We start from the raw sequence: 25,868 nt of genomic DNA on the forward strand, positions 1-25,868 counted from the left end.
TTTTTGTGAAGCCACCGTATGATCACCACAAAGAGGCTTGCTAGGCACTCTATGTGTGAAGATGGAGGCTAGGTGAAAGTTTTTGAAAAAGTGAAGCTCTCAATGTGAAAGCTTCACAAGTGGCGCAGGAGAGAGGAGAGAATAGGCTAGGTTTTCAGAAAAACCCTTGGAGGAACAACTGAACCCTTAGGCACATAAGAGGAGAGTATTTAAAATAAAATACCAATAAGATTTTTCTCCTAAAAATCTGATCATTAGGCGCCAGATAGGAGTGAGAGAAGTGGAGCTGTTTTATTTCAAAAATTGCTAACAGGCTCCTAGAATATTCTCTTGAGAATTGGTTCAAAACCTATTGAAAATTCTGATCAGAAATCTTCATAAGATCAGCTATATGGTGCGCCCCATATAGCCCAAAAAGGTGACCAGATACATCTGTGTAGTTGCATTTAAATTTGAATCAACTCATTCAGATTTTCTCCCAACTAACTGAATCTTCTGGAGCTGATTTTGATGAGCAAATCTTGCTCACCAACAACCCAAATCAGCCCCATATATGGCCTTGGATCTTGTCCAAAAGATTCTCTCATGATACTAGTGATTTGTTCCAACAAGATCTCATCTTATCATTTTGTTATGAAACAACCTTTCATAGGCAATTCAAATTCAAATTCAAATATTTGAATTCAAACATTCAAATATTCAAATTCAAATGTTCAAACATTCAAATTCAAAATTCAAATTTTCAAATTTCAAAATTCAAATTTCAAAATTCGAATTCAAAATCCAAATTTCAAAATTCAAATTTCAAATTTCCAATTCAAAATTCGAATTTCGAAATTCAAATTCAAAATTCAAAATTTCAAAATTCAAATTTCGAATTCAAAATTTAAATGTTTGATAATTAATTTAACTAATTAAATTAATTAGTAATGTCTTGGACTATCCAAGCCCATTACAATGAACCATGCGCCCTCCACCCCTTTAGGTGGAGTTCCAAACAACTTCTTGGGCTAATAACTATTATTAGGCCCAATACCTTTAATGCTAGAGCATTTAGACAATTAGGTGTTTGTGTGTGACCCATTAGGTCTAACTTAGCCACTGACATAAATGGGCTTGGGCCCAATAAGCCCACAACCCATCTAATGACAACACAGAGCACTAGCAATGCTTTGTTGCCCCAGAACTAGTTAGATTAATGATTTGATCATCCTATTAAACATATTTGGTTGCCGTACATATTTCCTTTCGTCTCGGTTACCTTCCCATAAAACCTAGGGTAAGGAAGCGTATCAACCCCTGCGGTTTAGGGTAAACTTTATTCGAAATTAGGGAATCTTCAATTTACAGACTCTAAAGGCAGATCATCTCATAATTTCTTTTACTATGCATAGATTCCCGAGTCCCTGTAAATGTCATCCCGATTTCTCTGGTTTACAGATAACCTAATCTCTCACAGAGATTTGACGAATTCCTTCAGCTTATCACCCTAGCCCTGTGTTCTTTCAGGACAAGCCCAACAGTATACCTATGAGTCTCCATGTTTCAGGCAGACGAGGTGCACAATCAAAGCATGCCTTCTAGAACACAATCTAGGTAATAACTTCTGGTCTTAGGAAAGACATACCCAAATATAAAGAGACTACTCTAATGATACTCTCTGTGAGAGTTCCTCATAGAGTCTCTTTGTGGGTCCGTTCAGTGCGAGCTATACCCTTATAGGTCCACCCACGACTTTAGCTAAGACATCTCCATTTCTGTAGCACATGAGGTCTATACCTTGTATCCATATACAAATAGATAAATCGTGCTAGTCTTACCCGAGATTACTGACCCCATTCTCAGTATCTCTAGACTAGGAACATAAAATTAGGAATGAACATCCGGTATTCTTGAATCCTCATGATTGTGATCTCATTACAGATACTCAAGAGATACCTATTTTATTCCACGAGGTTTATCAAGTTATTCATGATATATTAATATTAATATCGAGACATAATTATGAAACAAGATAAAGAGTGCTTTTATTTATTTGTGACAATATTAAAAAGGTCTACATCTCTGTCCTTATTTAATCATAAGATTGTCTCTAGGACACCCAACTACTAACAGAAATAACTGTTGTTGGGACTATGGCATGCCAACTAGTGAGACAGGAGAAAAGTTCATTGTCTTTTATAAGTATGATTGAGAATGCTTCATTTGTATGGGCATTTCTCAAAGGAAGAAAGCTCCCTGGTGTTATGGCTATCGACAAAGTATGTTTTAATAAACTCTTTCTTTCTATCACTCTTCAACTTCATATTTCAGGAGAATAATGCAGTATATTCTGAAAAACATTTTATTTTGCATAAACTATCTTGTATGCCTCTTATGCTTGATTGTATGGCTTTTGCCACTGGAATTTCTGGAAATAGACTCACTTTCTTGAGATTATATTCACCATCCGATGTGAGTTTTTTATGATAAAATAACATGGTCATCAAGTCCTTTATTTTAGATGCTAGGAATTGGATCAAACCAAAATATGTAAATGATGTTCCTTAAAAGCAAAAAAGTTTTTTCTGTTTAACAAATTTTTTCTAAATTGGAAAGAATTTGGTGCACAAAATATTTTGACATGCATATTAAGTGATGAATGAAGCTGTAAAAACATGATCTTTTTCCATAGTATGTATAGCAATTCTTCTGGTTGATAAATGTAATTGACATTAAGGCATATGAGGAGCACAATATTAGTAATGTTGCATGAAAATAGTGTAATAATTAAAGTAATACCTGGATCAAGGGTAATTAAGTTAAGTCTCAATTTTCTAAAATAACATCAAATCAAGTACTTGTGTAAGCTAATGTATCTATTAATGCTGACGAACGAATTTGCCGGAACTTTTTTCACTTGGAACTTGGAAGAGCTGAGATCTTGTTTCATTTGTACATCATAATTCATACATGACAACACAGACTGAATAAAATAAGAGAATTAATACAGCAAACTAAATTATAAGCAATTTTTTGTTCGATGGTAAACAGCTAATGTTAGCATTTCATTTAATCATGCTGAGAAATCTGATCTTGTGTTAAGCAACTCAAAAGTGCTAAAACATTCTGCATCAATGATATTATTGTCACTTACGGTAGTTATATTTTGCAGGCATACCCTTTTGAAATCAACTGGAACAACATTTATTCTGACCCAGCTCAACCTCTGGTTGTTGATATAGGAAGTGGTACTTTTTGTTTTTTACATAGTGTCTACTGTGCGCATATCTTGTAAAACTGTGAAACTAGAAGCATATGATCTGCAAGTTATCAAGCAATATAAAATATATAAGCAGTTGATTTGAACATATTGTCATTGCATACATATTCTTTTAACCATAACATTGTTGTAAAAAAGACCCCGAGTTCTGTAATAGAAGATGATGGAGTGATGGACTAGAAGACATCAAAATAAATAGAACTTGTGGTATTGATTCTTTTTGACATATTAGCTCTAAATGACAGGCAATGGGCTTTTTCTTCTGGAAATGGCTAGAAGGAGGAAAGATTTAAACTTCCTTGTATCCTTCTCATTTTTACTACGTACCATGGTTCTTTATTTTTTTAACTATTGTTAATTACCAAGAGACAAGAGGTATTCATTGTAATCCATGTGTCAACTACACGAATGAGACTTCTTTTATATATTAAACTAAATAACAAATACACACACACATACACAGTGTGGGACTTCTATACTATGTACAACAACATTCCCCCTCAAGCTGGAGCATATAGATCGTATGCACCAAGCTTGTTACATATCTGGTCTATCCTAGGTCCTCTCAAAGACTTAGTAAATATATTAGCTAATTGATCATTTGAGTTTACAAAACGAGTGACTATATCTCCTGAGAGAACCTGTTCCCTAAGGAAATGATAATATATCTCAATATGCTTAGTCCTTTCATGAAACACTGGATTTGAAGCAATATGCAAAGCAGCTTGATTATCACAAATGAGAGATGTTGGGCCAGTGTCTCCAAACTTGAGTTCCTTCAGTAGCTGTTTCAGATGAGTTCACAGGTAGCTGTATGGAGCGATATTTTGCTTCAGCACTTGATCTAGCAACTACACTTTGCTTCTTACTTCTCCAGGAAATCAAGTTATCTCCAACGAATACACAATACCCAGAAGTGGATCTTCTATCAATAGGAGAACCTGCCCAATCAGCATCTGAGTATCCTACAACTCTGGTATGACCTTTGTTTTCATAGAGAAGACCTTTGCCAGGAGCAGTCTTGATGTACTTGAGGATACGGATTACTGTATTCCAGTGATCTTCACAGGGAGAATTCAAGAACTGACTTACTACACTGGCTGCAAAGGAAATGTCTGGTCGAGTAACTGTGAGATAGTTCAGTTTCCCAACCAATCTTCTATACCTTTCTGGATCAGAAAATAGCTCCCCCTGATTTGATAAAAGTTTGACATTTGGATCCATAGGAGTATCGACGGGCTTAGCATTCAACTATGTTGTTTCCTCAAGAATATCCATAGCATATTTTCTTTGTGATAGTACAATGCCATCTTTGGATTGGGCCACTTCTATCCCTAAGAAATATCGGAGTCTTCCAAGGTCCTTTGTTTGAAAATGATGGCACAAATGTTGTTTTATCTGAGTTATGCCATGAGTATCATTACCTGTAATGACGATATCATCAACATATACTACCAAATAAATAGAACCTGAATCAGAGTGTCTGTAAAAGACTGAGTGATCAGCCTCACTTCAAGTCATGCCAAACTGCTGTACAACAGTGTTAAACCGTCCAAACCAAGCCCGGGGAGGCTGCTTGAGACCATACAAGGATTTTCGGAGACGACAAACTAGGTTAGACTCCCCCTGAGCAACAAACCCAGAAGGTTGCTCCATATAAACCTCTTCCCGCAGATCACCATGGAGGAAAGCATTCTTTATATCTAGCTGATACATAGGCTAGTGATGAATGGCTGCCATAGTAATAAAAAGGCGAACATAAGTCATTTTCGCCACGGGAGAAAATGTGTCACCATAGTCAAGGTCAAATATCTGAGTATAACCTTTAGCCACCAAGTGGGCCTTAAGACGGTCCACCTGACCATCCAGACCAACTTTAACCGTGTATATCCATCGACATCCAACAACAGATTTCCCAGAGGGAAGGGGAACCAGATCCCAGGTACCACTGCTCTGAAGTGCACTCATCTCATCAATCATGGCCTGTCGCCAACCAGAATGTGATAACGCCTCACCTGTAGTCTAAGGAACAGATACAGAAGAAAGAGAAGAGAGGCAAGCAAAATGGGATGGTGAAAGACGATGATAACTCAAATTTATTAAATACCTGGGAGGGGGACGAGAATCACGAGTACCTTTCCGAAGTGCAATGGGCACATCAATGTCAGACGAAAGGATCAGAGCTGCCGGAGGAGATGATGACGGAAGTGAGTCCACAGGAGCCTCAGTAACAATAGGGGCAGACTCGGGGGGGGGGGGGGGGGGGGGCAGGGTTCTGGGGAACAGGGGGACGTTGCCGACGATGATAGACCTGGAGGGGGGAACGTGGGCGGGAACAGGGACGGGGACATCTAAAGAAGGAGATGGTGAAGGTATATAGTGAACTGAAATAGGTGGTAAAGGTAGCTGAGTAGCAACAGAATCACTGGGATGGGAGAAGGAGTCAAAGAAAGGAATAAACTCAAAGAATGTAACATCTGCCGAGACAAAGTAACGACGAAGACTGGGAGAGTAACAACGATAACCCTTTTGTGAGCGAGGGTAACCCAGGAAAATACATTTATGTGACTTAGCAGATAACTTGTCAAGACCAGGACTGAGATTGTGGACAAAACAAGTAGAACCAAAGATGTGAGGAGTGAATGGGTACAAAGGTTGATGGGGAAACAACACAGAATGTGGTACCTGGTTATTAAGTACGGAGGAAGGCATGCGATTAATGAGATAACAAGCTGTGAGGACAGCAACGCCCCAATACTGGAAGGGGATATGACCATGTAACAAGTCCGAGTGGTCTCAATTAGGTGACGGTTCGTGTGTTCAGCAATCCCATTTTGTTGAGGGGTGTGTGAACATGATGTCTAGTGAAGGATGCCGTGAGATGCAAAGAAGGTTTGAAACTGATGAGACAAATACTCACGAGCATTATCACTACGAAAAATGCGAATCGAAACACCAAATTGAGTAAGGATTTCATTAAAGAACTTGTTGAAAATAGAAAACAATTCAGACCGATTTTTCATTAATAATAACCAATTACATCGAGAATAATCATCAATGAAAGTTACAAAATATCTGTACCCCATAGTGGAAATGGTACGACTAGGAACCCAAATATCTGAGTGAACTAAAGCAAAAGGAGACGAAGACCGACGACTGACACGATCGGGAAACGAACTACGAGTGTGTTTCCCTAACTGACACGACTCACAAGACAAACTAGATAAATTTGAGAAACGTGGGACCATCTTCTGGAGCTTAGCAAGACTTGGATGACCCAACTGAGCGTGGATAGTAAGCGGAGAATCCACAACAGAGCACACTGGAAAAGAAGTTGAAAGCTGATAAAGGCCATTGGACTCAGATCCGACGCCAAGTGTCCTCCTCGAGCTACGATCTTGCAAAATGACAGACTCTTTAGTGAAAGAAATAATACAGTCAAGGGATTGAGTCAAGCGACTAATGGAAATAAGATTGAAAGGAGAATGAGGAACATAAAGCACATTCTCAATGGAAATAGAAGGAAAAATGAGAACAATGCCAATCCCTTGGGACTGAACCAGTGACCCATTAGCCATAGTGATACTGGGCAGGGGACCAGACGTACAGAGAGAGGTAAATAAAGACTTATTACCAGAAATATGGTCAGATGCACCAGAATCGAGAATCCATGGACCAAGAGAGGGCGAGTGAGAAACACCAGCAAAGGAATTACCCGTGTGTGCACCAGAGGCAGTGGTACCAGGAGGACGCTTCCCTTCATACCATTGCAAGAAGTCAGTGAGAACAGACGGAGGAGGCTTGATCCAGCAATCAAAGCAGAGTCCGAGGCAGGAATAGTAGTCTGAGCAAAATGAGCAGAGCGAGGAGGGCGACCGTGAAGATCCCAGCAACGATCATTAGTATGGCCCGGCTTGTTGCAATGAGTGCAGAGAAAGCGTCTCGTAGAAGGTTTGCGTCCACGTTCAAAACCCTTGGAGACAAGAGCAGATGGGTCAATTGAAGAGGGTGCAGATACTGCAGGCTCCATAGCAGTCTTAGGTGGAATGCGAAGCAACGTAGACCAAACAGAGTCCAGTGATGGAACAGTAGTAGGGCCCAAGATCTGATCCCGGTTGACAGAGTATTCCGAGGGCAAACCATAAAGAGCCATGAGCATGAAGAACGTGTTGCGTTGCTCAAGTTCTTTAGCAGTGTAACAGCCCGTTGTACACCGGTATTGTTAACATTAATTATGATATTAAGCGCAGTTACAATCACAGCAGTTCATTTATAAAAATGCGAATAAACTTATTCCGATTATTACGCGAGCATTTAAAACATAAAAAGGCGTAATAATTAAAAGTTGTGACCGTAACCGTAAACTCTTGCGAAAGACTTATTTAAACTATTTTTATAACTCACATTACTTATTATAAGTTACTAAGGAGTTCCCATAAACTCACTTAGCCAATTCCCAAACTTTACGTTTTTACCAATTCGGACATGTTTCACTCTAAATTTTTCTACGACCAAACCGTACACAAAAAAACTCTCAACTCAGATTATATCTTTGTCTCACTTAATTCCCCTTTCAACAAGCTATCATATGCTCAATTCGGAGCTCATTAGCTCCGGTTATCGCCGTTTGAAGTTGGATCAGCAATTAGCCAAACAACCCCAAAAACAGCTCCAAACCACTCACCTTACACGAATTACTGCACTCAATCCATTCAACCATTTGCTCTCAAATTTTTATCCTACAAACGAGACATCTCAAACTTCATTTTGATATATCATACACTTAATTTGACTGAGAAACGAAGCGGGAATTAATTTCCCAAATCCGGTCCAGAATCTGTCTCAGGTGCAGGGGCACATGAACAGTCCGTGTTTCTCTATTTTTTTCAGGCCTAAGATCAACCCAGAATTTCCTAAACTTTTGACACAAGGTATAGTACATCTCAACCTTCAAAATGGAGTATGGCACATCCCTATTGGACCTCTATGGAAGGAGATATGCTCTCCCTAAGTTCACCTAAAATCTGCCAATTCTACAGAAAATTCGCCAGAGTTTCCTTTGTTTTTCCAATAATCCCAAATTTGTAAAAATCATTTAAACCTCAAATGTACCTAATAATCACATGATAATACAGTAATAATCCAATGGGTGGCACACACAAGGACCAACAACGCCTTGGGGCACTTACAACCCAATCCAGTTTATAGTCATTAGGCATATAGTTCATATTAATCATCCTTAAGTAGTTGCAATCACTAACACCTTTTTCATTCATATTTGCATCATACATGTAATCATACCCTAAAATAGGCCTAAGGCCCTTCCATCATAAATAGTCATGCGTCAAATATGATTACAATATTACTTTACAATTTACAACTTGAAACTTAAACTTCAACTTACATTTTCCCAATATTACAACTTAAATTCAAATGACAACATAACCAAATACATAACTACTAGACTTAGGCAAAATGGAATGAACAAATATGCTAATGAAGCTCATACAACATACATATGAGATGTTCATGCCCTAAGTCTAGCCTAGGCCACCCGGCCAACAAAAAAACAAGACATGAAGCACTCCAATGCTCACTCTACGGGCCTCTTGCCCGCTACTCCTGCTCCACTGCTACCTCCTGAAAGAAATACCCCGAGACTGGGTGAGATATACGAATATATCTCAGTAACCAAGAGGTTCTGGAGAAAACTCAACCCAATGGTTCACTTCGATGCATATCAATAGAATAAAACAACCACTTTGAAAACGGGATATAGCAAGGGATTTAGAGAAACGGGGAATATAAAGAAACAAACTACGAAGATACGGGATGGTAACCCCAATTCCACGTACGCCCTGGGCATATATAAGCCTATGGGTATCATCCAAGGTGTGTTCACAGAAACCACAACCATGATGCCCAAACCAACCAAAACGCCAAAGACATTCCTAGTGTGCTCCTACCCGGATCACACACCATGACACGCAGTCAACTGGAACTCTCTCCTGGAGACCTATCCAGCGGAAGTCCGAAAATGCCCGAAGGCTAATAAAACTGTCTACTGGCCAGAGACTCGGTACAGCAGTACCCATAGCAATAATGCATGCATGCTCATGTGTTATATACTATTCATACACACTTCCTACCGTTGCCATCAACTGGCAAGGTGGAACAGAAAAGGGGAACAAGCCCCAGTACCAAGAGGTTACCTTAAGTAATTTCCTCACTAGCTCCGCAGCAACTTATCCCACAACTTGGTACACAACGGAATGCCTACACAGAGGACATTCCCAATCTTTTATAATTCAAACAATACATGCTAATTTACAATTATACATGCATTGAACTAAATACATACCTCAATCCACTTGGTCCAAGACCAAGGGTAACTCCCATATTCAAGTTTCGGGATTCAAGTCAACGTACGACAACCTATACAATTACGTACATCCATCAGTACGCGTCAAATATCATCAAAACACAAAATCACAAAAATCCTCCCCATCCTCCCTTGATGGTTCGGCCAATAAGTGTAAACTTGAGATTTATTTTTCTAAATTTTCTTTCTCATTTTGTTACGTCTCATTAGGTTGTCAATAGGCCAATTCAAGTGTCGGTTCGTCATTTTCGCGTCGAATTACCTCAGAACGCGAAAACCGCAAAATCCCCCATTTTTCCCTTGGAGGTTCGGCCATATAGGTGTTAATTGGGGATTTATTTTTCTAAATTTTCTTTCTCATTTTATAACACGCTCTTAGGTTGCTTAGAGGCTAGTTCAATCGTCGTTTTTCCGTTTTATGACATTTACGCATCGTTTTGCGAAATATTTCACTTTGGGCTCATTTAGGTCTCTTAACACAATTAATTTTTCCCATTGATTCAAACACTTTCCAAACACAACACAACCCATCTAAGTACCATATTACTACACAAATCATCATCCAAATCATTTTTCATCATCAATTCACTCATTTTTCCTCAAAGGTTCGAATCTTGCCCTATGACATTCCAAGGAATTTTCATTCAATTTTAATCACTCCAACCTTCACACAACCTATCATATCATCATACCATCATGCCACAATTCATCAAACAAGTCTCAACACCAAAATTCACAAGTCCAAAATCATGATCATCAAATTTTTCTAAGTTAAATTCATCAATTTTCACCAATAAATTTCATCGCATTTCTAGCTTTAATACATCATTCTAACACATTATCATCTAATACACATTTTCAAATTGAGCTCTCTAACATCACTATTTATCAAATCAAAGTTTAGGTTTTCAAAATCAAATCATCACCATCAACCGTTTAAAATGCAAGAGCACTCACCCAAACGGAAGGTATAAGACTCCTCCTAACTATACTCCACCATTGGAGCACTTGGAAGCTTCAAGAACACAATTTTTCTCCTCAAAACCGCGGCTGAAAATGGGCAAGATCTCCTCACACACACGATTTCAAGGCTCAAGAGTGGTACCAATGTGTTTAGGAGGTGTTTTCCATCAAGATTCAAGACAAAAATCATTGGATTCGGTGGAGAAATGACCAAGTTATGGAAGAAAGAAAGCTTGAGCAATACTTGGCCACGGTGGGCTGCTGCACGCGGGAGAGAAGAGAGGGAGGAGAGAGAAAATGTCATGAAAATGTGACTTTCAAGTCACTTAAGCCATAAGTGGGTCCCACACGCGATTTAACTTTAAATAAATCACTAATTTCGACCATAAATTCATGACCTACATATTTTTCTTGTTCACGTCATATTTTTGTTTCCTAAAAATACTGATAAAATTTTCACGCTTATCGGTACAATTATACCGCAGTATTTTTACACCGGAAAATCACTATTCATCAATTTTTCCCAAAATGACTCAATTCCATCAAATTTCATCAAAATCATATTTCCTAACTCAACAAACCATTTATAACTCATATTTGAAACCTAGAGCTCAAAACTCAATCGGCACATTTTACGGTGCAATCGTACCGCAGTATTTTTACCCGCGAAAAACACTATTCACTGATTTTTCTGAAACTTGCCTGTCCACTCAATTTTTCGTTCTGAATCCATTTCCAGGGTTATTTTTATCATCGGAGACCTTCTACTCAATTTTTATCTTCCTAGGGTTGCGTGTTGGTTAATTACCGTTTTGCCCTTTCTTTGTATTTTGGCCTAATCTTTAGGATTTTCACTAATCCATCACTTGATTGCTCACTTAATATTTTAATTACTTGATTTAAAATTGTTAGGTGTTATATTCACCCCAACTTTTTAGAATTTTTTCCGCAAAATTAAATCGTACTCATCTGCTAACTCAGGACACAGTCGGAGAATCTCATCCTCCCGCTTCCAAGTAGCATCCTCAAGTGTGTTCCTTTACCACATTAATTTTATCACAAGCATGATCTTCTTTTTATGATACTTATTATCCTTTGATCCTTCACAATCACTTGTCTCTCATGGTTCTGTGACCTTTTAATTCACAATACTTTACACTTTCTCTGGTCTCCCGTTACCCTTTCGCTGATTTGTAGGTAATAATATAACAATATTACGGATTTGTCGGTATTAATTTACCTCATTCTCATCTTTATCCATCTTTCTGACCCATGGTCGTTCTCAAAAGCATCTAATCGCTTTCATGCACATTCACTAGTTATTCCTGGAGTATTTCCAACTCACGTTCTTTAGTACTTAACTTTTTTCGCTGTCCTCATTGTTCTGACAGTACCCCAACAACCATTTCTTTCCACTACTGTTACTACTCTTCGCATTTCGTTGTTTTCTTGGCTTTCACCCAAGCACATACTTTCTAGTTTCAAAGGCACTTTGTCGTGTCCTACAATTCTGACTCACATTAAATTCTATACTCATATACTTTATTTTTCCTTGTCACGTGTCTTCACCTCTTTTTAGGTACTCACAACTATATCTTTCTCTTTGTGACACGAAACTAGCAATACTCATACTAGTTTATATTTTCGATTAGCCCTATAAGGCCTTTCGACCACAAATACTCAAGAAATTTTTCCACCTACAAACTCATATTCATAATTTACACTCATTGTTAAACTCTTTATTAGCTTAACCATCTCAACTTTACCAACTCAACCAGCTCAACTCCATACTTAGACCTCTCACAGTCTAAACACAACACTCATTAATGACCTCCACATGAAGGCCTCATGCTTAATATTTTCTCCCACTAACTATTTTCAACTTTCATTCCACTCCGGTGTTGGAACTTAACCATTTGTTACACTTATTTATACTACTTCTTCGTAATCATCGTCATTTAATCCTGGATGTCAAACTCAATATAATATCACCTCACAGTTTTACCAACTTTCACCAAATACCTTGGGACGAATCATTTTTCCACACCCATTTCACTATTAACTGATGGACCACTAAAAATGTCATGTCTCTCACATGCAAGTCTCATCCTATAGGAATCTTTGAAACTTGATTATCAAGTCACATAAAACTAAATCCATCATTGCCACTACTTATACAATTCACCATTGGTTGGTATATCAGTCTCTCAAAATATTCGAAGTTACCATAAGCGCTCGACCATATATCATTAGTACCTAACCAAAACAATGTCAACATTGTGCATTTTCCACACACTTTCCACCATAAGTGGCATATGCGTTTATATATAACACTCCTCAGTACAACCAAGCCATCAACTTTTAGGCAACCGATCGCAATTCCAGTTTCCAACTACTATTACACATTCGTGCTTGATTCCATCACAGTTTACCTTTTATAAGGGCTAGTAATTCACCGTTTTAACCTGAACTCTTGATCATCACCAGCCTTCTTAGAAGGACACTTACTCCATCTGTCAACATTAAATCAACCTATTATCTCTTTTATCATAAGGCGAGGATTCCAACAAACTTACTACCTCAATTGGAGCCGATATTATTTCATCGAACTTACTTTACACCCACAATAGTGCTTCACTATCACCCTTCAAAGTTTTTACACATTATGCCTCACCTCTTATACCCAAATCTGACATATTTTTGTTCATTTACAAATATCTGGCCTCATATTTTGCGTTAATCACATGGAAGAACTCTCTCAATACAGTGGGTAATAACATTCACAGGTTTTAACCGCTCGAGCTCTTGCTGTCCTCAGGGCCCCAGATGTAATGACCCACCGATCAGAGAATCCGCCCATATAATCCATGCAGTAATGATAACCTACCACCTGCTGACTGTGTTCTATTAGTATTCCCAACGTTTCTTATTTGTGCACTTATGTAGATCAACTCAACTATAATAGCAGTCTCATCACTGCGGGATACTTCCTCATCCCATATTACTCATATAACATAATAATAGTCTCTGGGAACATAATCCGCACGGAGATGGCTACACACTCCGGGCACATAGGCCGCACCGAGATGGTAATATCAAGTCTTATAACGTGCACCCAGTGCACAGAGGAGTTCATATTTATATCACATCTGTATACAATAGCAAACGTGTACCCAGTACACAGGGGAGTTCATACTTATAACATATCTGTATATAACGGCAAAACTGGTACTCCGTACACTCCAGATCACACATAGACCCAGTCCATTTGGTGTCTGTATCACCTCTGTATATAACAGCAAAATATCTTTGGTATATTCACATGGGGCTATCCCCATAACCATAGTAATAGTGGTATAATATACCCCTGTTATATGTATAAGTCAATTCATTTTACTCTCTCATTTCATTCTTCTCACTGATAGTTTACATGTAAGTCACTATTATAATAATTCACATTCTCTTCGCAATTTCGTACACATTTCTTTACTCTCAATAGTCCCTTCTGTCATGTTACTGTTCAAATCCATAGTCCATTATCTCTTCCTTGCTTATTCTTCTCACAGATTATTTTCTCTTTTACTTTGACTATTCACTTGGCATAGTTCATAACATAATCTCTATTCCATAAATCCAGAATTTTCTCAAAGTTCTGTACACATCTCACATATACTTCCCATCACGCAGGGATCTTCTAAGCATATTCGTCCTATCATAGAGGACTAATTTCACCTCAATCCGTGCACTGGAAAATTATATCAATCCTTGCACTAACACTTATACCCCAACTCATTAACTAATCTTATCATTTTTGTTTTGACATTACACATTAGCTCTTTTGCTAAACACATAATTCCACACTTTATTATAACATAGTTCATACACTAATCACATGATTTCCCATCAGGTTGTACATTAGCTCATTCTCTAATCATACAATCTCTTCAGATACTTCCCATCATCGGGGATTTCATTCGGCCTCATTGTCCTTTTACAAAAAATTTAATAATTTATCTCAACACGGATAATTAGGTGCTCAGGCCATCACAAGGTGTGCATACATATATATGTATACTGGCACTTAGGCCATCACTGGATTATCATCAGTTTATTCATCAGAATAGGTATGCTGGCCATCAGGCCATTAGGTATTATTCACCATGCATTACAACATCCACAAGTAATTAGGCCATTTTAAATTACGATATTCATTCTTTGAGATTTCCAAGAGACCTCCATCATGGATCAATCCTCTATGCTTCATAACACCTGAATCTCTACATAGTAGCCAATTCCAAGGAGAATTCCACACATTAACGCACCCATATAATCATACTTGTTTCCTTCATGGCATATCGGTCAAGCTAGACCATTATTCCGTTACGGACAATCATACTCTCAATGAACCTTGTTCAATGCCATCCATGGCGTTTCTCTCAACTTCTTCCTTATACATATAATACATAATTAATTCATCTCGCCTATGTTTAATCAAAACTACCTCCTTATGGGTTTAAATCCCATATTTCAATATATCTCAATTTAACAATTGACCAGCATTATAATTTCAAGTGGTCAAATCCCATAGGATTAATCATCAATTATTCTATTTATTTCTCTGCATGAACCATCTCAATTTGTTTAAGTGTACATCATCCATCAGGGACTTATAACTTCTAATCAGACATAGGATATTCCAACTCATACTTAAGCACACCTGTTCACCATTTTCAATAATCCAACAGGTTCTAAATCTCTCACCTTGATGAAGTCTATTCACCAAGTCCATTGTACACACTATACTACACACATACTTGGAAGCTTCACCAATACTGTTTCCATACTATGGACTCATCTCAATTATATATCTTTATTATTCATAGTACTACAAGGTTCACCCATGCAATACCGTACATATCATAGATTTATTTACAACTTTCACTTATAATCCAGCTTTATAAATTTCATCTACAAGGTCAGACGAAACATTTAAGTCTGTTTCCCTTACGTCCTATAATATTCATATTTTACTTACTGCCATCTCTTGTCCATGGAGTAGTCAATACTGCAGCCACAATATCAGGCTAAGGACTTACATTCGGTGCTCCAAGGTTGCCACGCAGGCTTCTTACGATGACTACGCATGTAACACAAAGGAATGGGTTGATCAGACCCACACTAAGGAATCACATATGCAGTAATCGATAAGAATCTACATACAACTATGCAACACACAACACGACTATACATTATCAGAGTTCCCTAACAAAACTGCTCCGATACCATAAAATATAACAGCCCTTTGTACACCGGTATTGTTAACATTAATTATGATATTAAGCGCAGTTACAATCACAGCAGTTCATTTATAAAAATGCGAATAAACTTTTTCCGATTATTACGCGAGCATTTAAAACATAAAAAGGCGTAAAAATTAAAAGTTGTGACCGTAACTGTAAAATCTTGCAGAAGACTTATTTAAACTATTTTTATAACTTACATTACTTATTATAAGTTACTAAGGAGTTCCCATAAACTCACTTAGCCAATTCCCAAACTTTACGTTTTTACCAATTCGGACATGTTTCACTCTAAATTTTTCTACGACCAAACCGATCACAACCAAACTCTCATCTCAGATTATATCTTTGTCTCACTTAATTCCCTTTTCAACAAGCTATCATATGCTCAATTAGGAGCTCATTAGCTCCGGTTATCGTTGTTTGAAGTTGGATCAGCAATTAGCCAAACAACCCCAAAAACAGCTCCAAACCACTCACCTTACTCGAATTACTGCACTCAATCCATTCAACCATTTGCTCTCAAATTTTTATCCTACAAACGAGACATCTCAAACTTCATTTTGATATATCATACACTTAATTTGACTGAGAAACGAAGCGGGAATTAATTTCCCAAATCAGGTCCAGAATCTGCCTCAGGTGCAGGGGCACATGAGCAGTCCGTGTTTCTCTATTTGTTTCAGGCCGAAGATCAACCCAGGATTTCTTCAAATTTTGACACAAGGTAGAGGACATCTCAACCTTCAAAATTGCGTATGACACGTCCCTATTGGACCTCTATGGAGGGAGATATGCTCTCCCGAATTTCGCATAAAATCTGCCAATTCTACAGAAAATTCGCCAGAGTTTCCTTTGTTTTTCCAATAATCCCAAATTTGTAAACATCATTTAAACCTCAAATGTACCTAATAATCACATGATAATACAGTAATAATCCAATGGGTGGCACACACAAGGACCAACAACGCCTTGAGGCACTTACAACCCAATCCAGTTTATAGTCATTAGGCATATAGTTCATATTAATCATCCTTAAGTAGTTGCAATCACTAACACCTTTTTCATGCATATTTGCATCATACATGTAATCATACCCTAAAATAGGCCTAAGGCCCTTCCATCATAAATAGTCATGCATCAAATATGATTACAATATTACTTTACAATTTACAACTTGAAACTTAAACTTCAACTTACATTCTCCCAATATTACAACTTAAATTCAAATGACAACATAACCAAATACATAACTACTAGACTTAGGCAAAATGGCATGAACAAATATGCTAATGAAGCTCATACAACATACATATGAGATGTTCATGCCCTAAGTCTAGCCTAGGCCAGTCGGCCAACAAAAAAACAAGACATGAAGCACTCCAATGCTCACTCTACGGGCCTTTTGCCCGCTGCTCCTGCTCCACTGCTACCTCCTGAAATAAATACCCCGAGACTGGGTGAGATATACGAATATATCTCAGTAACCAAGAGGTTCTGGAGAAAACTCCACCCAATGGTTCACTTCGATGCATATCAATAGAATAAAACAACCACTTTGAAAACGGGATATAGCAAGGGATTTAGAGAAACGGGGAATATAAAGAAACAAATTACGACGATACGGGATGGTAACCCCAATTCCACGTACGCCCTGGGCATATATAAGCCTATGGGTAAATTTGAGATTTATTTTTCTAAATTTTCTTTCTCATTTTGTTACGTCTCATTAGGTTGTCAATAGGCCAATTCAAGTGCCGGTTCGTTATTTTCGCGTCGAATTACCTCAGAACGCGAAAATCGCAAAATCCCCCATTTTTCCCTTGGAGGTTCGGCCATATAGGTGTTAATTGGGGATTTATTTTTCTAAATTTTCTTTCTCATTTTATAACACTCCCTTAGGTTGCTTAGAGGCTAGTTCAATCGTCGTTTTTCCGTTTTATGACATTTACGCATCGTTTTGCGAAATATTTCACTTTGGGCTCATTTAGGTCTCTTAACACAATTAATTTTTCCCATTGATTCAAACACTTTCCAACCACAACACAACCCATCTAAGTACCATATTACTACACATATCATCATCCAAATCATTTTTCATCATCAATTCACTCATTTTTCCTCAAAGGTTCGAATCTTGCCCTATGACATTCCAAGGAATTTTCATTCAATTTTAATCACTCCAACCTTCACACAACCTATCATACCATCATGCCACAATTCATCAAACAAGTCTCAACACCAAAATTCACAAGTCCAAAATCATGATCATCAAATGTTTCTAAGTTAAATTCATCAATATTCACCAATAAATTTCATCGCATTTCTAGCTTTAATACATCATTCTAACACATTATCATCTAATACACATTTTCAAATTGAGCTCTCTAACATCACTATTCATCAAATCAAAGTTTAGGTTTCCAAAATCAAATCATCACCATCAACCGTTTAAAATGCAAGAGCACTCACCCAAACGGAAGGTATAAGACTCCTCCTAACTATACTCCACCATTGGAGCACTTGGAAGCTTCAAGAACACAATTTTTCTCCTCAAAACTGCGGCTGAAATGGGCAAGATCTCCTCACACACACGATTTCAAGGCTCAAGAGTGGTACCAATGTGTTTAGGAGGTGTTTTCCATCAAGATTCAAGACAAAAATCGTTGGATTCGGTGGAGAAATGACCAAGTTATGGAAGAAAGAAAGCTTGAGCAATACTTGGCCATGGTGGGCTGCTGCGCGCGGGAGAGAAGAGAGGGAGGAGAGAGAAAATGTCATGAAAATGTGACTTTCAAGTCACTAATTTCGACCATAAATTCATGACCTACATATTTTTCTTGTTCACGTCATATTTTTGTTTCCTAAAAATACTGATAAAATTTTCACGCTTATCGGTACAATTATACCGCAGTATTTTTACACCGGAAAATCACTATTCATCAATTTTTCCCAAAATGACTCAATTCCATCAAATTTCATCAAAATCATATTTCCTAACTCAACAAACCATTTATAACTCATATTTGAAACCTAGAGCTCAAAACTCAATCGGCACGTTTTACGGTGCAATCGTACCGCGGTATTTTTACCCGCGAAAAACACTATTCACTGATTTTTCTGAAACTTGCCTGTCCACTCAATTTTTTGTTCTGAATCCATTTCCAGGGTTATTTTTATCATCAGAGACCTTCTACTCAATTTTTATCTTCCTAGGGTTGCGTGTTGGCTAATTATCGTTTTGCCCTTTCTTTGTATTTTGGCCTAATCTTTAGGATTTTCACTAATCCATCACTTGATTGCTGACTTAATATTTTAATTACTTGATTTAAAATTTTTAGGTGTTATAAGCAGGATCTGCAGCAAGCGGCAACAGTTCATTGAAATCATGAAGGAGGCCCTGAACTTTTCCCAAGTATGCAGACATAGAGACATCAAGTTCTTGAGCAGCAATAGTAGTGATCAAATTTTGACAAAGGCCATAGAGTCGCTGAGTGTCATTGGTATAAAGTGACTTGGCCTGACGCCAAACAGACTCACAAGTGACGTGAGCACGAAAAATCTGCTTCAAGGACGAGTGGATGGTAGAGTTGATGATGCTACATAACTGAGCATCAACCTTTTTTCAATGAGGGCGTACATCTACCGAGATGGACTAAGCCTTAGTAATGAGATGGTCAGTGTAGTCCTGTCCATCAAGCCAAAGTCGGAGATCAGAAGCCCAAGAATCATAATTGGAGCCATCCAACTTGTCGACGTGCAGCGGAACATTAACATAATTAGAAAAAACAGGCGGGTCAGCCTTTTGAGAACCCTTGGATGCATTGTGGGGTGACAAATCAGCCATGGGTCACCTGAAACCAAAAAGAACAGCAACGAAAAGCAAAGAGACACCTGTGAACAGTAACCAACAAGGGAAAGGACACCGTAGGAAATCAGAACGATGTCAAAACCACAAATCGAGGACAGATCCAGGGACGCAAGGTCACGGCGAGATGGACGGTGGTGGTCGGACCGGAAGAAACAGCCTCACGCGCCTCCACGCGCGGCTGCAAAATAACTGGACGCAGCCCCTTCGTGACGCGCGTGGAGAAGGATCTTCGAACGGGTCCAAGACAAACAAGACCGCCGTGTCTGGACGATCAGAACCGTGTATGGTTCGTCGGAAAAATCGCCAGAAAATTCGTCAGAGACGGCGGTCAACGGCGGCGGATGGCGGTCAACGGCGGTGGACGGCGGTCAACGGACAGCGGCAGTGATCAGAGAGGTCCTTTGACGATGTATGGACGCCGGAAACTGACAGATATGATTGTTTCCGAAAAAAAAAAAAATTACTCAGCGGACAGTGGTCCACCGAAAAAAAAATACGCGGATTAGGATTCCTCTTGTTAGGCTCTAGATACCATGTTAATTACCAAGAGACAAGAGGTATTCATTGTAATCCATGTGTCAACTACACGAAGGAGACTTCTTTTATATATTAAACTAAATAACAAATACACACACATATACACAATGTGGGACTTCTATACTATGTACAGCAACAACTATTAACATCTTTTTCAGCTTGTTTTGCGCTGTCTGGATTCTACTCATCAGTTTGGCATAAAGAATGGGTAATTCTATTTCTTTCATAGTACAAATAGATGCAGCATCTGTTTGGTTTTTGTTTTGATTCAATAATTTATTCAAGTGATGGCACAAGAACATTATGGACTTATTTTAAGGGCATATTCAATTACGATCATATATCACTAATGTTTGAGTTCCTTCATTGTTGAAATTTTATTCTTTTGTTTAACTTTGTAAATTACTTTCCTGTTTTATACATTTTAGGTACTTTGTTGCTACTAATGCAACATAAACATTCCGCTCCATCGTTTCTTCTTACCCAGGAGAGTTAGTTCTTGTGTCAATACAGGTCAAGCTTAAATTTAATTACACTTTTAATTCTAACATCCATTTCTTTTTTCATTTAAAGTCATCACTGATGTGCTTGGTATACTGAACTGTAGAAAATAGGCATAATCTTTAGAAGCCTTCTTGGTCATGTCCTGAGGCATTATGATGTGATTGATGGTGTTTTCTAGAATTCAGAATGGATGATTGCTGAAGCAGAAAATGCTTCCTCCCTTGCCCCTAAGGCCTAAGAACCAGCCCCAAAAGAAAATTATTATTTCAGGATTATATTCTTACAATGAATTTGAATAATGTTTATTCTTTGGATTGACTCATTAGCTTGTTCATTGTCTTTCTTTGTGTACCTTTGACTTGTCAAAACCCAAATTATTAAGTAGACACTGTTACTGAGACTTGGAAGTGACCTTATAATTATATCAATTACCGAGAACTGTCTTCTGGATGGGAAGCATCATTTGCCAATTTAAAAGAATATATATTCGTTTCTTTATTTTTTTTCCCCATGGCATATCTTAACAAAAATACAAGAATTATGGCCATGACCAACTTATCCCACATCACTCTCCATGTCAATATAAAAAAAAGACACCAAGTTCAACTAACTGTCTATTAACACAAGCTCACCTTTCTTTCTGTTCTTAGACCTTTTGTTGGTCTTTTCTGTAGTATTAATGCTGCCATATATACACCTACGTCGATTCCACTGCCACCATTGCACCAATGAATGAATTTGCAGCATGTTAGCCCTGCTATTAGTGACATAAGCTTTGTGGGTATCATTCATCCTTCGGTATTTTATACACACTATTATCACCAATAAGCAATTTCTTGAGCACAAATGGCTTATTAGCATACTGCAAGCTAGCTGCCGTTTGCCTACAATTACCTCCTTACTTTTAGTGTTTGCTACTGACATTTTTCTTATGACATCACAACTAGTCTTTTGGCAAGACTGCCATTCATAGAAGCTTTGATCATTCCTTGTATATTGGAGTGAAATGTCGTGTTTTTTTGGTTTATGATGATCACTAACTTGCAGACACTGAAACAACAACAGTGTTAAATCCATTGGTTGATGAGAAAGATCCAGTAAAAGGGAGAGAATTCTACTTATACCTATTAAACATTCTTCTAATAATATTGCTAAAGCTAATTTATTAAAACAAACATTTATGGCCTAATTTTTCTTTTTCCTCTCAATATTTTCTCGTAAAATTATTTAATGTCACAACCTTCCCAACTTGATTGGTAAACCTCTGAGCAAATCTTCTATTACTGTAACAAAATTTTACTGAAAGATATTAGTAGGAGTCTCAGCCTTGCTTATTACTTGTAGTAAATAAGCCAGTTTGAGTTTAATGTAATGTGTAATCAAATATTTTTTCTGTAATTCTTTTTTTCTCTCCATCAAATACTAATAAACCTTAATCTCATTTTTGGCTTTCTTTTCTTTAGTGTCCAAACCCTGATTTCAATAAATCTGAGCATAGATGGAGGATCCTGCAGAGATCTTTAATTGAAGCAGTAGTGGATCTTCTAGCATCTAATGGGAAGGTAAGTATACTTTGGAGTAGCTTTACTTGATCAATGTGCAGCTTATGGTTAGGTCCCTTCCATTTATCTTATAAAACATCATTGCTTGTCATATCTGAGTGGAGGGCAATAAACCTCATTGTAAAGGAAAATAGTTGTTTTCAATATTATATTTATAGTTCCTTTCTCTGTGTAATGACACTTTATTGTGATGAGTAGTGACTTACTCCGCTTACATTCTTTGAATAGTTTGAGTTATAAATATCAAGGCTTATTTAGATTATTGACAATAACCAGGTCTTTCTGCAATCTGATGTAGAGGCTGTAGCAATAAGGATGAAGGAACGATTCTTGAGATATAGGAAGGGTAAGCTTGATTTGGAGCATTGCCAAATTGTGTGGCTTGAGGAAAACCCATTTGGAGTTAGGTCAGATTGGGAAAAACATGTTCTAGAGCGTGGGGCCCCGATGTACAGGATGATGTTCTAAATCATATGATGATATCAGTGAAGTTTCAGTTGCAAATGATGTAATTCTGAAAGCTGGCTAGTCCATTAAACCTCCAAAGTGTTACTGTTTTTGCAGAATCTATCACACAACCAATGGTTTCTCCATGCATGGCTCATGTTTTAGGTAATATGAGCATTACACAATACAGATATCTTTATGAAAACTATCTTTTATGGTATTGATCAATTAATTCATCTGAAGTATTCATCCTGCTAGCATTGTAGGGTTGGACATCCTTACAATTTGGGGGATGGAGTGCAGAATTGTTGTTGATGTGCAGAGCCAAAAATATTCAATAAGTGATTCCAAAGTCATTGTGCATGCAAATGTGCATATGATTCCTAATGTTCTAAGATATCCCCTCCAAGAATGCATGTAGAAGCCAACCAATGAAATTAAAGCTGTAGGTCAGAGAGATGTCCGAAGTTAATGTTGTGTATATTTGCAATGAAATTATATAAGGCCTAGAAAATCATAATTTTTATATGAAGTGTAAATTTGTGATTTATTTTACAATTAAAATTTCATATCTTTTGTTCCGTTGTCTTTTTAAGCTAGAGGTGTGCGACTCGTCTAAGCTCATCAAAGTTCCTAGTTGTGATGTATGTAAAACACCGAAACAGAAAATGAGACTTATAACTCACTAGACCCAATAATGCATCCTATCATATAAAATACCATTCATTTTAATCTTAACAAATGTTAAATTAACATGTAAATATGTTGACTCAACAGTAAACTTTTTTATGCTCTGTAATATAAATTACAAATATATCAAAATCCATCGAATGCAAAAAGTTAAAGTGGGATTAAAAGGATATATCAATGCTGATTTGTTAAATATGATGGGAATAATTTAGAGATGCAAAAGTTATGATAAAATATAATGCTTAAACTAATCTATATGCACGTATGATTGCACGTAGTGGTAAAAGTGGGCTGGGCTGAGCTTTTCTCTAAAAAGTTCAAGCTTATGTCAAAAAATTTCAATTTGGTCTAGCCTGATCCTAGTACGAGTCTAACTATTAGTCTACCTTGACCCGTTTATAAAAAAATAAATAGCCTACCTTGACCCAAATTAATTTTTGTAAAATTTTCATTAGAGAAAAATTTTCGTCGCTTTTCGACAAAAAATATTCCGACGAAAAAATAATTTTGTGATGAATTTTTTGTCATTTGCAACGTAGAAATTTCGACGAAATTTTGTGAGGAAACCAAGTCAAAAACGGGTCAGGTCAGATTTGACCCACTTCAGAAACCAAGTCAGGTCAGATCTGATCCAGTTCTGAACTAGTTCAACAAAATCCAAACCAAGTCAGACCTGACTTGGATCAAATTAGAGCGGGTTGGGTCAAAATACCTGACCTATAAAAACCAAGTTGGGTCGAGTCGGACAAAAACCTGACCCGACCTGACCCATGCACAGCCCTAACACCAAAAGAAAATTCGTTCATCTACATTTTGAGTCACAGAAAAAAGGGTGAATACTTAATCTGTAGAAACATTATGGTGAGAATTTCGGATAACACTTATGAGATATTTCACGAGAAGGAAGTTGTCTAGCTGAACAATGTTAGATAACAGCTGTTATTGGGATCTAAATTTACTTTAAAGCAAGGAAAAGACATTGTAACAAGTAATTTAAATAGAAAATTAATAACTAGGTTAACAATTACTGAATAAGTCAAGCATACACTTTGCCTGAATTTTCTCTGTATAAGAATATTTCTACTTTGTTACAAAGCTGTTTTGATGGAGGAATCACACAAGTTGACATAAACAATAATATATAAAAAAAAATTATGACGTTCACGTATCTGTAATATCAAGGTATAAGAGTATCTCTAAATTCTATTGTGTATGGTTCAGTTAAAATATTATAACTTTATTATGTATCTTCTCTAATCAATGCTGCATTAGTGGACAAATATTGGTTTGACTCTGTAGTATTTATTTGATATTCCCCTTTTTCTACTATTTCAAATGATTTTACTGCATACATTCTGAGTTCCAAATGTCCCCAACTAATCTACTTTTAGTTTAAGCTACGCTATTATTCAGTGTTATTGATATGTCTTTCCCCCTTGCTTTATTGACTGTTCTTAGGCATTGTAATTTGGAAATTTAATTTCCGAAGGGAAAATGCTTTTATGTTACAACAGCAGTGAGAAACTTCATATTTACATCATAATCTTTTGCAGTACTTCAACTATGGATCATATGACAAAATGGAAGCTCTTTTAAGGCAAAATATTCGCCACGTGGACATCCTACTGTCCTTAGCTGCATCAGAAGGTGACAAGCCAAAAATTGAGGAACTTTTGAGAGTTGGAGCAAAATATGATGTAAAAGATGCAGTGAACTGACAACACTGGATAGGGAAAATGATGACATTAAGATTCTGTTGAGATATATAGTCCCACGTTGGTTGTATGGGCAACTAATGTGGAGTTTATAAGGCCTTGGGTACTCCCACTCTTTGAGCTAGTTTTTGGGGTGGTGTATCTCAAGGTTCTTTATATGAAGGTTCTTTACAGATTCCATTCTTAATTTTCCTGTGCAGAGGACAAGATTTTTATTTTTATTTTCTGATGAAAGAGAACAAGATTAGTTTGTTTCCATTATATGCCAGTTCTGTTACAAAGTTGTTTACATTATGATAACTTTTGAACTATGTTAGTTAAATGCTTTGGGTTGATAATGAGCATGACGTTTTTCTCAGTAATTGGTGGATGATCTCATGACTAAGCTTAGATATACTAATCAAGGACATGTGAAAGAGAACAAGATTAGTTTGTTTCCATTATATGCCAGTTCTGTTACAAAGTTGTTTACATTATGATAACTTTTGAACTATGTTAGTTAAATGCTTTGGGTTGATAATGAGCATGACGTTTTTCTCAGTAATTGGTGGATGATCTCATGACTAAGCTTAGATATACTAATCAAGGACATGTAATATTGTATCTCATAAATTAGGTATTGTAATCACACTGGT

At 37.3% G+C, this 25,868-nt stretch overlaps 1 long non-coding RNA gene across 4 annotated transcripts; it reads left to right on the forward strand.

The window, feature by feature from the left end:
- Positions 1 to 2,182: 2,182 nt before the first annotated feature.
- LOC133284428 (uncharacterized) lies at positions 2,183 to 25,209 on the forward strand. Of its 4 annotated transcripts, none has more exons than XR_009747900.1 (6): positions 2,183 to 2,261; positions 3,155 to 3,230; positions 20,744 to 20,828; positions 22,283 to 22,381; positions 22,658 to 22,993; positions 23,087 to 23,332. It is a non-coding gene; the product is annotated as an uncharacterized LOC133284428 (long non-coding RNA). The 4 variants fall into 4 exon arrangements; XR_009747901.1 differs by lacking the exons at positions 2,183 to 2,261; positions 3,155 to 3,230; positions 23,087 to 23,332 and adding exons at positions 3,443 to 3,563; positions 20,474 to 20,523; positions 25,072 to 25,209; XR_009747899.1 differs by lacking the exons at positions 2,183 to 2,261; positions 3,155 to 3,230 and adding exons at positions 3,443 to 3,563; positions 20,474 to 20,523.
- Positions 25,210 to 25,868: the final 659 nt, after the last annotated feature.

The sequence above is a fragment of the Gastrolobium bilobum genome, unplaced genomic scaffold (assembly GCF_033153095.1).
Source record: "Gastrolobium bilobum isolate Gb01-03AN ecotype WA unplaced genomic scaffold, APGP_CSIRO_Gbil_v1 utg23209, whole genome shotgun sequence".
NCBI lineage: Eukaryota > Viridiplantae > Streptophyta > Magnoliopsida > Fabales > Fabaceae > Gastrolobium > Gastrolobium bilobum.